This window comes from Vulpes lagopus, chromosome 4 (genome assembly GCF_018345385.1).
Source record: "Vulpes lagopus strain Blue_001 chromosome 4, ASM1834538v1, whole genome shotgun sequence".
Lineage (NCBI taxonomy): Eukaryota > Metazoa > Chordata > Mammalia > Carnivora > Canidae > Vulpes > Vulpes lagopus.
The window spans coordinates 118623753-118638768 of record NC_054827.1 but is presented as its reverse complement, the minus strand read 5'-3'; positions in this window follow the sequence as shown (position 1 = coordinate 118638768).

The following is a 15016-nucleotide window of genomic DNA, read 5'->3' as shown; positions in this document are numbered from 1 at the left end:
GGGCGTCCTGGGGGCCGGCGAGCGCGGGGCGCGGTGAGCGCGGTGCCCCCCGCCGGCCCCGCCGGCCCCGCCGCCCTCCTGCGCAGCCCCGGGCCCCTGAAGCCCCCGCGGGGAACAGTGACGTCGGCGCAGGTGGCCAGGGGCGCCCCTCAGGTGCGGGCGGCCACGCGTCCCGGCCTCCCGGGAGTGGGCAGCGCCCCGCGTGTCTGCAGGTGGAAGCCCGCGGACCTCGAAGGCTGGACCCGGCTCGTGTCGCGAGGGTGTCGGCAGCCCGCGTCAGGCCCGTGGGGTGGCTGGCCCGGCTGTAGGGTCCGGCCAAGGCCTCGGACCTGCCTGGGCCGCTGGCAGCTCTCGGGGCGCAGAAGCGCGGGCGCGGCAGGCGCTATCAGGGCGCTGCAGGCTGCCGGCTCCAGCCCCCGCTCTGCCCCGCGCTGGATGGGTCGCTGGCACACTGCCCTCTACGGGCCCAGTGCGAGACTGAAAGGGCTTTAAACCTGCAGGCGACCTTCAGCTGCTTATTTCTGGTGTGGAGAGATCGCTTCTTCCTCCCAGGCCGGCGGGCCCTAACGTCTGGGCGGAGGGCGGAGGGCGGAGCTGGAGGTCAGGGAGCGGACTGCGCGGCCGGATGCTGGTGGCCAGATGCTGGTGGCCGCGGAGCCTCGGCCTGCCTGGGCCTGCCTGCTCATCAGTGCGCCGTGGTCACTGCCACCTGCCTGTGGGCCTGCCTTTCTGGCTTCTTTCTGGATCAGATGGGAATGACTGTGAAGGCTCCTGGCACGGTGGGTCCCCAACCTGGCAGCTTGTAGGGATCCCATGGGAGCTTGGACAAATCCGTGTCCGGGCCGCCCTGCAGACCGGGGCCATCAGAACCCCTGGGATGGAACCCAAGAGTCAGTATTTTAAAGCTGCTTAGGTGATTCCAGTGTCCAACCAGAGCTGAGAACCACTGCCCAGCACCACGCACCTACCAGGTCCTGTGCTCTGGGCCAGTGATGTCCTCATGGCGGCGTATGTGGGCATCCAAGGCACAGGATGGGGGTTAGGATCACAGGGACCAGGGAGACCTGGATTCAGATTCTTGTGCGGTTGCTTCTGGCTATGTGACCCTGGGTGGGTGACGGACCTTTCTGAGCCTTAGAGTCCTTCACTTTTTAATGGGGATAAAAGAGCTAATGAAGATTCTCTCCTTTATTGAATTTTTCCCAGGCTCCTGTGAGCTCCCTTCCTCATGAGGCCTCAATCTTGACCCATCAAGACTTGATTCAACACTGGCACGGTTTCCAGCAGCTCCAGGCCACATCCTGGAGATGCCTCTGACGCCCACCCCACCGCCAACCCCACCCCCAAAGCGCTTGCATGGGATCAGCAGGGCTGCCGAGACTTATCGAGCACCTGAGGACAGGGCCTCCGTGTGCTGTGTCTGTGGGAGGCTGGAATCCTAACCTCAGTGCCAGCCCACCGGGACAGCCGGTGTGGCTGCGTTTCCACTGGCCCTTTGTCAGGGCCTGTGCCTCCCGAGCCCGCCTTGCCCCATGCCCCCATCCTCCCTCCCTCTGGAGCACCGGCTACTTCGGGACACATCAAAGTGCACTGTCCTCCCCATGGTGTCCTCTATGGAGACTGGGCAGGGAGCTCAGGAAGGACTTTGTGCCGTGTCCCAGAAGTGAGCACAGAGGGGAGGGGGCGTGCTGAAGGGGCAGCAAAGTGCGAGGGTGAGGAAGGCTCTGAGCTGAAGTGTGGGGATGGGGTCCTGGAGTCCTGGCTGCCTTGGAAGGACTTGGCTTCTCCTCTGACAGACACCGGCAGACCTTGAAGGTCTTAGAGCAGGAGCTGTGTTCTGGAAGAAATAGCCAGCAACCATCAGCAGGGGCAGATCTGAGAGGCCAGGGGGTTGACGGGCTGACCCAGAGAGGGGGGTGCAGAGGGAGGAAGAGAGCCCCAAGGTGGGAATGTGGGAAGAAGGAGAGCAGCCGTTGGGAAGGCAACAAGAAGCCAGAGTGCGGGGAGGAGCGGAGCCCACGGGGGCCACATTGGTGGGGTGCAGACAGAGGAGAGCCAGGGCTCTGAGGGGCAGCAGCCCTGGGCTTTTCCAAGGAGGGGATATTTGTTTGTTGGCACCCAAAATAGCAGTTGTCGCTCCAGGCCATTGTTTTGATTTCCCAAGGGACTTCTGCTTCCCTACCTCTGTCTGGGTGTCACCATGAGCCTCAGTTTCCCCTTCTGTACAATGGGAGCAAGAATGCCAACCTCACAGGGTTGTAAAAAGATTAGTGGAGACCATGTGCATGCGGTGCCTAATGCGGCGGTGCTCCCAAGGTGGAGTGTTGATTTCATCACCGCTGGCGGTGGGTGTGCAGAACAGAGGACAAGTAGGCCCCATTCTGTTGGGACCTGTAGGCCACCAGAAGGGCCTGCACTTGATCTTCATTACAGTTCAAAGCCATAGGAGGGTTCTGGGCCGAGGGACAGAATGACTTAGGTTTCTGGATCACTTGGGTGCTGCGTGGGAGCAACAGCACAGAGCAGGGTGGACGCAGTGCCCACCCCAGGAGCCCATAGACCAGCCATGCCTGAGCCCCTGAACCTAACCAGTCTGGGTCATCCCTCGCCCGGGCCATGTTGCCAGCATGACAGCCCCAAGGACCCTTAGTGAAATAACCATCACCACCTTTAACAGCAGAGCCCAAGCTGGTGCTGCTGTTTCTGTGGGTTATCTCCAAGAACCACTTCCTCCTGGGACACTGGCCTCACCCAGAGCTACTGCCACCAGAAAGGGGGCGGGGGTCTGTTTCAGAAGAACAAAGAAAGTGAGGGAGTGGCCTTCCTGGTGCCTTCCTGGTTCACACACGACGTTCTTTTTTTTTAAAGATTTTATTTGACAGAAAGAGTGCATGAGCAGGGGGAGGGGCAGAGGGAGAGGGAGAAGCGGGCTCCCCGCTGAGCAGGGAGCCCAACATGGGGCTTGATCCCAGAACCCTGAGTCATGACCTGAGTCAAAGGCAGACACCTCACCGACGTGCCCCACACAAGACACTGAGGTCTTCCCATCAGGAGGGCTTTGGGCCCCTGGGGCTCGGACCGCACGCACAGACCCTTGCCTGCGTGGAGCTCATGTGGGCCGGCAGGGAAATCAGCGTTTAACCACTCGATGAGAGCCATGCAGGAAAAGCATGGGCACACCTTGTGCTTGCCCTACTGCATTTCTTGCAAATGGGAGGCGTATGGGACCCTGTGTGGGGCACATATGCTGGCACCGCGATTCTGAAAGCGCTGCTCACTGTGTTTTTGTGGCACATTTTGATAATTCTCCCAATATCTCAAATGTTTTCCGTATACATGTTATGGGGATTATTGATGTCTAATGTTACTGCCATCACTGTTGGAGGCACCGTGAACAGCGCCCACAGTGGCCTCTGAGTATGCAAGTGAAGGGGAAGAGTCACACGCATCTCACTTTAAATCAAATCTAGAAATGATTAGGTTTTGTGAGGAAGATATGTCAGGAGCCAAAACAGGCCAAAAGCTCAGCCTTTTGCATCTGTTAGCCAAGCTGTGCATGCAAACAAGTTTATTTTATTTTATTTTGTTTATGCATCAGAGACACAGAGAGGCAGAGACACAGGCAGAGGGAGAAGCAGGCTCCGTGCAGGGAGCCCTATGTGGGACTCAATCCCAGAACCCCAGAATCGTGACCTGAGCCCAAGGCAGATGCTCAACCACTGAGCCACCCAGGCATCCCAGCGAAGGACAAGTTCTTGAAGGAAATTAAAGACCAAACCAGTGCACACATGTATGACAAGACAGGGAAGCCGGCTTATTGCTGATCTGGAGAAAGACTGTGTCTAGACAGAAGATCCAGCAGCCACGATGTTCTTAAACCTAACTCCAACCAGAGCAAGGTGCTCACTCTGAGAGTTGAGAGGGGACGAAGCTGCAGAAGACAAGTCTAAGGCAACAGAGGTGGGTGCATGGGTTCATGAGGTTTAGGGAAAGACACCGTCTCCGTAACAGAAGTGCCAGGTGAAGCAGCAGGTTCTCCAAAAGGTCCAGCTAGGACTATTCACAAGGAGGCCCTTCGAGACAACACAGAGTTTCAGGGTGGGTGAAACAGCCTTACGTCAGAAGAGGACCTGGCTAGGACTTTGATGGCTGGAGAGAAGTCAGTGCCTGACTTCAATTCTTCAAGGCTTGGACAGAGGGACTCTTCTGTAGGGGTGCACGCAGCTGCTGACTTTTAAGATTTTATTTATTTGACAGAGTGCACAAGCAGGGGTGAATGGCAGAGGGAGAAGCAGACACTCTGCTGAGCAGGGAGCCCAACACGGGGCTCCATCCCAGGACCCTAAGATCATGACCTGAGCAAAAGGTATAGACGTTTCACTGACGGAGGCCCCCAGGCACCCCAACTGCTGAGTTTAAGTTGAACTAATGCTCATGTACCACTCGGAAAATCCCAGGGCCATTAAGAATCCTGCTCTGTGTTCTGTAAATGGAGCAACAAAGCCTGGATAGGGCAGCCCAGGTGGTTCAGTGGTTTAGTGCTGGCTTCGGCCCAGGTCACGGTCCTGGAGACTCAGGATCAAGCCCCACATTGGGCTCCCTGCATGGAGCTTCTCCCTCTGCCTGTGTTTCTATCTCTCTTTTTCTCTGTATCTCTCATGAATAAATAAATGACATTTTTAAAAAATTGTCATGCGATCTAACCAGACTACCTTTAAAAACAACAACAACGACAAAAACCCAAAGCCTGGATGACAGCACATCTGCTTACAACATGGCCTACCGGGTATCCTAATTACCCTGTGGAGACCTGCTGCTTTCTGACGCTGCGCCAGGTCACCCAGGAGCTTGGATAGAGATGGGCAACGAGGCTAACGTCCTCATGCCTGCTGACAGTGTCCATGCCGCAGCCCAGGGATGAAGGAGATATTTTGACTGTCACGTCTGACTCTTTAAGAAATAGCCTTTGCAAGGCTGTGGCTATTCTAGATAGTGGTTCCTCTGAGAATCTGGGCAAAGTAAATGGAAAACCTTCTGGAAGGGGTTCACACTCTAGATGCCATTAAGAACATTCATGACTCATGGGAAGAGGACAAAATAACAGGAGTTTGTTTTATCCCAAGCAGGTTTTGTCCCTCGTGGATGACTTTGAGGGGCTCCAGACTGCAGATGAGAACGAAAGTCGGAAGTGCAGCCTGAAGACAGGACTGAACAGCTGCGATCTCGTGATAAAACCTGAACGGACACGTTGCTTCTTAGGATGAGCAAAGAAAGTGGTTTCCTGAGATGGAAGCTACTCCCAGCTGACACACTGTGTAGACTGTGGGAATGATAGGAAGGATTTAGAACATTTCATAAACTGAGTTGAGAAAGCAGCGGAATTTCGGAAGACAGACTCATTTTGGGAGTCCCATGGGTAAAATGCTATCAGATAGCATTGCCCCTATAGAGAAATCATCCATGAAAGGAAGAATCAATCCATGTGTCAGGTTTCACCATCGTCTTACTTTAAAAAGCTGCCAGGGGTGCCTGGGTGGTGCAGTCGGTTTGGCGGCCAACTCTTGATTTTGGCTCAGGGGCATAAGATTGAACCCCTCGTGGGGCTGTGCACATTCAGCAGGGTGTCTGCTTGAGCTTTTCTCCCTCTCCCTTGGCCCCTTCCCCTTCAAAAAAAAAAAAGTTTACAAGGAAATTGCCACAACACCCACCCTCAGCAGCCCTCAACATGACACAAGACCCTCCACCTGCAAGAATATTGCCTGAAAGCTCAGAAGATGGTTAGCTCTCCTCTGCCATAGAGCGTTTTTAAATCAAGGTATGTACATTGTATTCTTTATCCATAATGCTGCTGCATACCTAATAGGTACCTGACTGCGTGCCCTGGGAAACCTTGCTCTATTGCGGCGTCTGGGTGGTCCCGGAGGCCTCACAGGCTGCACAGAATTGGTAAACATTTATATTCCATATTTTCATTTTACGCATTATTTCAGAAGGATCACTATCTTGTTATAAACAGCACTTTTGCACACTCCCATCTTCTGTTTTGGTGGTGCGGGATCACAGAACGCTCCCAGAGCCACTGCGGCTTTTAGCTTGGCTTTACAGGCACTTTGGTCTGAGGCATAGCAAATACCCAAAGCAATGCTTAAGAGTCAGAAGTGAATCACGAATTTTAGGCATCATGCTCAAACACTGTAATGGGTCACGTAAGGTAAATAAGAGTTACTGTAGAATATTACAAATAGGGGCAGCCCTGGTGGCTCGGTGGTTTAGCACTGTCTGCAGCCCAGGATGTGATCCTGGAGACCCAGGATCGAGTCCCACATCGGGTTCCCTGCATGGAGCCTGCTTCTCCCTCTGCCTGTGTCTCTGCTTCTCTCTCTCCTCTCTGTGTATTCTCATGAATAAATAAAATCTTTAAAAAAAAAAGAATATTACAAATATTTTAATTCCATATAGTTGCTATCAGTTTTCTTCACAGTTCTATTGAGATGTCATTCACCTACAACACATTGCCTGTGTTTAAACTGTACCATGTGATAAGGCTTGACATATGTACAAAACCACGAAACCATCACTTAAATAGGTGGTGAACGCACCCATCACGCCCAAGAGCCCCCCCAATGGAGTGCGCACATGAAAAATGGTGCGTCCAGCTTGTGCTGATCAGCCGCTGGGCTGGAGCCAGAGGCCAATTCTTCTGCCTCCTACTTTGATTCTTTCCCCGGAACTCCACCTGTCAGTGCCCTTGGGTGTGATGCTGGCTCCGCCTCTTCCTCGCCGTGTGACCTTGGGCCTGCTACTCTACCTCCATGTCAGTTTCTCATCCGTAGAAGTACTGACCTCATAGGGTTGCGGGAGTATATGGGTATATGAGATCACATATGTGCTCACACACTCGCGCACATATACGTGTCCACGTAAGTCATACGGTAACCCCTAGGGCTGCACTTGGCACCATGTGCAGTCAGTGTTGACCATTATCACTCGATGCAAAGAGCCCTGTCAATGTCTCTGTTGGAAGTAACACATTTGGGAAAACAAAAAGCCCAACAAGATGGAAAGCTGAAATATCCCTCCCTTTTCTAGTGGAACGGAGCCAAGACACTCGCCTTGACACAGCTATTGAAGGTAACCTGTGTGTCTGGGTAATGCTACACGTATTGAATCGTTTCCTCAGAACTTTCTGTGGCCTCGGCTGGTCCCATCACAGCAGTAAGGCCCCAGGCAAGTATGGTTCCCAGCAAATGACAAACTGTTCCAGCCCAGGACAGAGCACTTGGTTTCCCCCTTGGATGGTGAGACTCATCCCTTCCTCTGTCGCTCCCTGCATCACCAACGGCTGTGCGATGTCACCCAGACCCTCACCACCCTCGTCCAACCCCTGGAACCACTCCAGCTACTCGTGCAGCAGCCCGGCCACAAGATGTCCAGGAGCCCGGTTCTGGTGGGCCCCTGTATGGAACAATCAGTTCCAGGCCCTGGTGTGGCAGCTGCCCCACGGCCTGAACCCAGCTCACCCTGCTTGGCTCTGGGTCCAGCCAGAATGCATCGCTGCACTGTCAGGATGGCGCAGTGTGCTTGGCCAGCTAGGAGGTCCAAGAACGAGCCTGGAGTTGTCGATTCAGAAGCAGAGACAGTGCACTTCAGTTATGGTGACAGTGAAGGGGGATTTAAAATGTGCCCCTGGGGGGGGCGGGTACCTGGGTGGCTCAGTGGTTGGGCCTCTGCCTTTGGCTCCATGATCCCGGGGTCCTGGGATCGAGTCCCACATCAGGCTCCTCACAGGGAGCCTGCTTCTCCCTCTGCCTGCATCTCTGCCTTTCTCTCTGTGTCTCTCATGAATAAATAACTAAAATATTTTAAACAAACACAAACAAACAAATAAAATGTGCCCCCGAGAAGCTAGCTTTAGGTTGCTCTTAGAATAGGCACTGCCCTCAAAAAAACAAATTGAAATGCAGTTTAGAGAGGAGGCTGGGATTCTAAGGGCAAGGTCCTCACAGATGACAGCTAAGGGGGGACCTCTAGGGTCCTCTGCTCCAGGAACGCGCATGGAGAAGAGGTGGCAAGAAGGTGGCCCCGCCGAGCTGGAGCTGATAGCTTCCCCCACCCCCACCCATGTCCTCCCCACCACCTACCCGCCTCCAGCTAACCCAATGCACAGACTTGGGTGTGGGTGAGTGTGTGTGCATGTGTGAGTGTGTGTGTTTGCACATGTGTGTGCAGGGCAGGGCCGATCTGCAAGGGGGACCCTCAGGATCCTCAGAGGAGCTCACAGGATTCTCCGACTCTGGGAAGGCATAGAAATCATGAGAGAGCTTGGGTCTGAGGGATATGAACCAATTTTACCTACTCTGATGACAATCTGATTCCATCTGTGACTGTTACTCTCATGGTTATTACAAGAAAACAGCCAGCTCAAGAGCCTCCCTCTAGGAGAAGCACAGAGGAAAGAAGAGCATGGTCTTGGTGGGGAAAAAAAATCCCTTTGGAAATAACTTGCTTGGCAGAAATAGGTCTTTCCTTGCTGGTTGACTAACAAGTCATTTGTGGAAAAGGACCCTAGGAAATGTCAGGCCCAGAGCAAAGAAATGATCCCAATAACAATATTTCAGAAGCTCCCTCTCATGACATCAAAAAAAAAATGCAAATTGAAAACAGCAGCATGACCAGTAGAGGCCGAGTCCACAGCGAACCACAGTGCAGCAGAGTGCACCCACGTTCACCCGCAGCAAGCCTCACGGAGGAGGCCAGCAGGACCTGGATCACAGATGGGCACCCCACACCTGACTCCAAGTCCCACCCCAGCACCCCCAGTAGCTGGTGCAGGGCCAGAACTCAAGGACAGACCAGCATTCATTTGCAAGGGGCAAAGTAACCCCAAAGAGAACCCTGAAAACCAGCCTTGTGAATTTTTAGATTTTCACAGTAAAGTGTAAATGACACTTAAGGAAAGGCACAGCCCCAGAGGACTGCCCAATGACTCCTTAGGTGTGTTTGCCCATGTGACCCCTGCCCTGGGCACGAGAGAGAACATCTCCATCACCCCAGAGAGTCTCCTCCTTATTCTGAGCTCTGTCCCCACGGGGCGCACGTCCATGGGACAATCATGGATGTGTTCCTTCCGTCTGGCCACTCTTGCTCATTGTGTCCGCAACTCTGTGCGTGTCAGTGCATGGGCATGGATGGGAAGCATTCTGTTGCATGAAGAGAACATCATTTGTTCACCCTTTACCCTGCAGACAGACATTTGCCTTGTGCCCTGCTCCGAGCCATCCTGAACAAAGCTGCAGGGCAAATCTTCATGTGACCACAGGGCTTCAGTCCTGATCGGTAACCACCAGGAGTGGACCCTGGCCAAGAGGAGATCACATCCACGCTGCTCGTGGAGTCACCAGGTGCCACTGTGTGCACCCTCCAGCCGCGCATGCGAGTCCCCGCGGCCCTGTGGCCTCGTCCACAGCGGATCCTATCGACCTTGTCCACTGCAGCCGTGTCTGTGAATGTGGTCAGAAGGCTCTCATTGGCTCAGCCCTCAGGACCCACCTTGTTGAGCATCTGTTTATGTGCTTATTGTTTCGGATGCCAATGGGGTATGTCAAAGGCGTGGGGAATCATGCAGGGAGGTCCCCCAAAGACAGCTCATGTCCAAATAGGGGGTATATCTGCTGTCCTTTCCCTCACCCTCTCGCTGTTGCCTGTGGACTGGCAGTGGTTTTGGCGACGAGAGGACTGAGGAAGTCGTCCCCATGTATTTGGGGACTTAACATGGAAACCTGCATTAGGCCACCTTGGGCCCCACATGGCTACTTTCCATGAGGTTTCCAGGCAACTTCATGGACCAGATTGGCTCTGACTTTCCTTATTGGCCTCCGGGCTGGCAGGGGAGGCCCGAGGAGCCGGAACGGCGTCCATGTGTTGAGCGGCAGAGCCACCTGCGGCCTGAGTATCTGGGTGGCTGCATGAAGCAGAGCAGCCCCTACACCCTACACCTGTCAGGAACAGCTGTCTGGAGCTTTACGAGGGCAAAAAATAAATCTGTGCTTCATAGAGCTATCATAGGGATTTTCCTAATGCATCACCTAAGTACACCTTAATTCATAGAGCTAGCCAGAACAGTTTCTGTTGCCTGGAACCAAGAACTCTGACCCACGAAATCTATTTGGTCACTAGGCATCCAAATCTGAAGGATGTACACAAAATGCCAACAACTGCTATCTCCAGATGTTGAAGTTATGGGTGATTTTTTTTTTCTTATTCTGCTTTTCCGTGCCCCCCCTTTTTTGCATAAGCATTTATATAAAATATAATGAGGAAAAAGTCATTAAAAATAAGCAGGTTTGGATTCTCTGAGATGGGGCTGGAGCACCAGTCTCCACCCAGAAGGCCTGGACTTGCAGAAGTGGTGACCCGAGGCCCCTGGAATCCTCTCTGAGCTGCAGCACCCAGCCCCGCAGCCGCTGTGGCTATCCCTCCTGCATCATAACCCCTCCCTGGAATCCTGTTTGCTTCACAAGCCGGGTCTGGAGCTGAGCTCAGAATGAGAGGCTGGACCAGCATCCGGTGAGGTGTCTCTGGTCCTGGGGTCAGCATGTCCACGAGGCCGTGGGAAGGACCCACAGGAAATGGGACACCAGCATGGTGTCTGACCCTCCCAGTGCTCGTAGGCTGGCAGGGGAGGCCCTCATGCCCTGGTCTTTGCGTGACAAGGGCTCCCTGGCTACCCTGCCCAGACTTGGAGCAACCAGCCCCCTCCAGAAGCCCCCAGCCCTCCCCGCAGTGCAGCACCGTCCTGTACCCTCCTGCAACACCCCCAGCCCTGCCTGGGGAGCCCCCCACCCTTTCCTGACTTCTATTTTTTTTAAATAGAGCTTTTTTTTTAAGATTTTTATTTATTTATTCATGATAGACACAGAGAGAGAGAGAGAGTGGGGGGGCAGAGACACAGGCAGAGGGAGGAGCAGTCTCCATGCAGGGAGTCTGACATGGGACTCGATCCTGGGTCTCCAGGATCACACCCTGGGCGGAAGGCAGGCGCTTAAACCACTGAGCCACCCAGGCTGCCCCCTGCCCCCCGCCCCCCGTCCTGACTTCTAACACGCGGAGCTGCGTTCCCTCTCCAAGGGGGCCTGTAGTAGCTGATCTTGTGGGTCCTGCGGCCCTTGCTCAGAGTGACTTGAGAATTATCAGTTCCTGGGTCTGGCGATGACCCACGAGTCACCCAGTGCTGCTTGCTGCCCCATGGCGTGCATATGTCACACGTGGGCCGTTCTGCCACCGAGGGGCATTTGGGTCGTTCCAGGTCGGGGTTCATGTAGCGAGGACGTGCCAGCACCTGTTTCCCAGCCCACGTGTGTTCACGTGTCGGGAGCGCACAGTCCAGGAGCCGCTGCATGGATCGCACATCCCCCCGCCCCAGTGGAGCCCCCAGCTCAGTGCCTGGAGAAAGCACCTGTGCGGCGGGTGAGAACGGCAGGTGGGCAGTCGCGGACACACATCGCTGGCACTGCGTGCCAGCTTCAGCAGGAAGCGCTGGCCTCAGAACCATTCAGGTTCAGGTAACCTCATTGGGATAAACAAAGGCCCCCACAGGGGCAAGTCTGACTGGTTCTGCTCAGCCTGAGGGTCAGAGATAACCTGCCTCCTGCAGGCGTCTCACAGGGCTGGGGCGGCTCCCTGGCCACAGTGTGTGTGGGGGGTGGGGGGCAGTGCACTGCCTGGTGTCTGGATTGTGCCTGGGAAGTGCTCATGGGGTTGAATTTAGCTTTCTAAACTGCAGGCAGGACAACACTGCTAGAAGCACCGTGCAGACTGTGGCCTGAGCCCCCATGTGTGCCTGTGGTTCCTATAACATGCAGCCACAAACCGAGGGACTCATGGAGCACATGCTGCTTCTCTTCTGGAGGACGGAAATCCACACCAACTCGAACTGCACCAAAATCAAGATGTGAGCAGGGCTGGTTTCTCCTGAGGCTCTGGAGAAGGACCCGTGGCCTTGAGTTCCCAGGCCTGGGCTCACCCCCCAGGCCCCCACCCCATCATCTAAGCCAGCAGCTTCCATTCTCCTCCTACTGTGTTATTGGCTGCATCCCCCTCACCCGGTCCTCCCACCTCCCTCTTTTAAAAAAAATTTTTTTTAATTTACTTATTCATGAGAGACACAGAGAGAGGCAGAGACATAGGCAGAGGGAGAGGCACTGATGTGGGACTTGATCCCAGGACCCCAGGGATCACGACCTGAGCCAAAGGCAAATGCTCAGCCACTGAACCACCCAGGTGCCACCTCTCTCTTACAAGCAGCCTTGGGACTACATTGGGACCACCTGGATAATCCAGAGTAGGCTCCCATCTTGAAGTCCAAGTCCCTTCTGACATGGACATTGAAGTATTCGCAGGTTGTGTGAGGATGTAGGCATCCTCGGAGGCCGTGACTCTGCCCCACACCCTCAGCCCACAGTCAGGGCCAGAAACCCAGGAGCTGCCTGCTTGGCCACACCCACACCGGCACAAGGCCCTCATTCCTCCATGACCTCCACTTCTCTACTCACACAGCTTGGCTCCCAAAACCCTCACCCCCAAAACTCAGCGCTCTGATCCCCTGGAAGCCACCTCCCCAGGCTGCCAGCCCTGAGCTGCACACCTGAACGAAGGCTCTGGCAGGTGGCACGCTGGGGCTCAGTCTGGCTCTGTCACATGCTATGTGTCTTGCTGTCCTTTTCTATAAAATAATAATGGCGATGGCACTTTTATAAGGTATGAGGATTAAATAAGAGAATGTACATAAAATGCTTAGCATGGAGCCCAGTAAACAACAGCTTGATTCAAACAATGGTCCTATTTCCATCATTGCCCCCTTCCTAGCTGGGCTGAAACTCTGTGTAGCAAACAGTGCCCTCAGCTCTGTGCCTTTGTGGTCCAACCTCAGCGCCACCAGGAAACCCCGCTCCAAGCCCCACACAGAGCAGAGGTGGCAGGGTAGCTGTTGGTGGCAGGGAGGAAGTCTCCAAGGAATGTACCTGAAAAGGTTGGAGAATACAGAGATATCTGGGAAGGCTTCCCAGAGGAGGTGACTGTGGGAGGCAGCTTTCCCCACTTTCTGCACCTTTCTATCACCTCTTCAGGGTGTGAATGCTCCTCCTTCCAAACGGTGGCAAAGCCCAAGGGGAAACAGTTACAATGTTGAGAAGGCCCCTGAGGCTGACTTGGCTCCTCTGTGACCCAGGTCCTCACAAAGGGCTGATGGAAGCTGACCCCAGAGGCCCCGGTCCCCCCCTGGGGCTTCACCCAGTCTTCTCAGGGGTTGGGGGCTCCAGGTGTGACTGCATTCTGCCCCAGGGAGATGTCCATAAAGAATGGATCTCCCGAAGTCCTACCAGGTCAAAGCAGTCTGTTGGGGCATCAGATTCTCATTTGGAAGAAGAATTGGGCAGCATTACAGGAAAGAGCAACAATCCCTTTACCTGGGACTGTACCCTGCACAGAGCTCTGTCACTGGGCCCCCCAGCCCAAGCCAACACTTGCCCCCTGGGGAAGGGCAGCCTCCTTTGAGCTCCTACCCACAGCTTGGCAATCCCTCCCTGATAGTTGGGGTGCGTCCGGAAGTTACTCCCGTCAGAAGGCTGAAAACCATCTACAGAAGAGAGGATGGGAAGGGACCGACACAGGGAAGGAATGTGTTTGCTTTTGCAGAACCCACAGCTCCAGCCAAGGAGAAGCCCAACTAGGTGTCTCCTGACAGCCCCTCATGTGACTGGGTCTGAGCCTCATTGGAGCTACGGACCCTGCAGACCCCCTGCGTTGTCTTGGAGTTACCTTTAGCACATTATCATACTGCGAGCTCCTGCTTTGGGTAGAGCTTTGTACCATTGTTCGAACCCACAGTGTGTGTGCACAGGCACATAGATGACTGAACCCAAGCGCTTGGGCAACTCCCGGCCCCCCACAACACCTCGAATAGAATCTGCCTGCACTGACCCCACGCTCCCCGCCCCCGCCCCTAATTCCCCAATGGAAGCTTCCTGCACTGACCCCACAGGAGATGGAGCTTAGAGCCATCTCCCTGGCTCCATACCTGTAACAAGTAATAAAGACTTCTTTGCTTTCCACACATCCTTGGGTTGTGCTCAATTTGACACACCCCAAGTGGCAAAGGCCCTGACTTACATGCGTGCTGCAGAGCCAGGCCTGGGTTCTGGTGTTAAGACTGTAATGGCCAGCTGCAGGGCTTCGGCATGTCCTAACCTCTCAGGGTGTCCCCATCTGCAGGGTGGATGGATCACAGGAATGCCTCCTGGCAGGGCCGTCCCGACTTACACACAAGCCCCAGGTGTGGATGCATGGCCTAGTTCTGGCGCATGGGACGCCAGTGGGACCTACCTGCCCCTGCTCTTGTTTTAGGAGGCCAGGCTGCTGGCACCACTAGGCCAGGAAGCAGCCACTCACACCTGAATGTGAACATACCTGGGCTCTTCATTTCTTCCCTGCTGGTGTCCACTGTACATCAAGGAGCAGGGTCTGGGGTAGGAAAGGGTCGGCTAGAACCTGAGAAGGCCCAGCCTGACTCTGCTAAGGATGCTCTTTCCTTACGCCCACTGCCTGGTCTTCAAGTCTTGTCATTAAGTAGGACATGGGGTTTCAGCAGATAGCACACTGCATGCTTGGGTGTCCAGCCTCAGTGGTGACCAGCCTGCCTTGGTCCTAGCTCCTGGCTGCCCCAGGCCATATGTCAGGACTCCCTGGAGAGGCCACAGTCACTGCCCACATCCCTACCCCTGGGCTCTCTGACATTGGGGCACAGACCTCCCCTGGGGCAAATGCTCACTAAGTTTTTAGCCAACTGAGCTCTTGGAGCTCTGCTGGCCCACCCCAGGTAAGGCCCCTAAGAGATAGGTGTGCATGTAAATGTCATTTCATAAGTGGGGAAACTGAGGCCTTCCCCAGGGTCATGCAGCCTGGCGCCAAGGCCTGCAGACCCCTGTCCAGGGCTGGGGCTCCTTCCCCAACCTCGGCCCAG